Below are 1,547 nucleotides of genomic sequence, written 5' to 3'. Positions count from 1 at the left end.
AAATGATTACCTCTAACAAGCAGAGCCATCTTTTGTTTATGCTAGGTACGACTCCAATCAGTGGAGAGCTTTCCCCTTGATTCCCGTTGACTTCAGATTTGCTTGGGCTGCTCGATACTGCACGAAGTCAAAGGCAGCCTTGACATTAAGGACAGTCACTCTCCCCACATCTCGAGTTTCTACTTCTTGCCCATGTTCATACCAAGGCTATGATGAGGTCAGGAGCTGATGAACCCTAACAAAGCCCAAACTAGTCGTCAGTGAGTAGGTTATTGCTAAGTGCCACCAGATAACACTGTTGATTATAGTTTCCATTGCTTTGATGGTGAGCAGATTGATAGCGTTGTAATGGACCTGCTTTTTGTGCACAGAACATACATAGTTTCTGTTGTGGCCCCCATACTTCTGTTGGAGTGTTGTAGGGGCCCATATCTTTGCATTATCCAACTGTTTCTTAATATCATGTGGAGTGAATTGAATTGGCTGAAGACTGGCATCTGTGATGCTGGGGAGCCCAAGATGGAAATGCTATGGCCTTGTCACTGATGCTAGATTCCTCTATCATTGACAATGGAGGCATTTGTTGAGTTAGTTTAATTCTCCACCACGATTCATTACTGGATGTGGTGGGACAGCAGGGATTTGGTCTGATCAATTGGTTTTGGGTTGTTTTGCTCTGTTTATCACATTCTGGTGCTGGACCTCCCGCACTCTTCATTGAACTAGGATTGGTTCCTTGGCTTGATGGTAATGGTAGAGTGAAGAATATCAGGCCATGAGATTACTGATTATGGTTGAATTCAACCTTGCTGATGGCCCACAGCACATGCTAGATGTGTACTAAATTAGGAGAGGTATGGTCTAGCAGTTTTGTTGCAGGACTGTTAATCCAGAGACCCAGGTAACGTTCTGGGGACTTGGGTTCAAATCCCACCATGGCAGTTGGTGGAATTTGAATTCAATAAGAAGTCTGGAATTAAGAGTCCAGTAATGACCATGAATCCATTGCTAATTGTTGGAAAAACCCATCTGGTTCACTAATATCCTTTGGGGAAGGAAATCTGCCATCCTTGCTTGGTCAGACCAACATGTGACTCCAGACCCACAACAATGTGGTTGCTTCTTAACTACCCTATGGGCAAGATCGAATGGGCAATAAATGTTGACCTAGCCAGAAACGCCCACATCCTGTTGAATGAGTAAAAAAAATTCAGTTTCGAACAATCATATCGCCTAAGCTGAAGGGTTTCTTCTGTGTGACGAGAGGATTTTGTCTTCGCATGGACTGTGCACGCTCACTCTGTGCAATATTGTCATGGACAGATGTATCTGTGACAACTAAATTGCTGAGGATGAGATCAGGTACATTTTTGCTCCGTGATGGTTCCCACTCCACCTGATGTAGGCCTGATCTATCTATCAGCTTTGTCCATTAGGATTTGAGCAGTTTGGTCAGTAGAGGTGCTGCTGAGGTATTCTTGAAGTCCCTAACCTAGAGTGACCTTGCCACCTTCTGTGGTTTGTCCAAGTGGAGAGGAACTGCTCCA

Source organism: Rhincodon typus, chromosome 3 (genome assembly GCF_021869965.1).
Source record: "Rhincodon typus isolate 14 chromosome 3, sRhiTyp1.1, whole genome shotgun sequence".
NCBI classification, from domain to species: Eukaryota; Metazoa; Chordata; class Chondrichthyes; order Orectolobiformes; family Rhincodontidae; genus Rhincodon; species Rhincodon typus.
Note: the sequence above shows the minus strand (reverse complement) of the source record.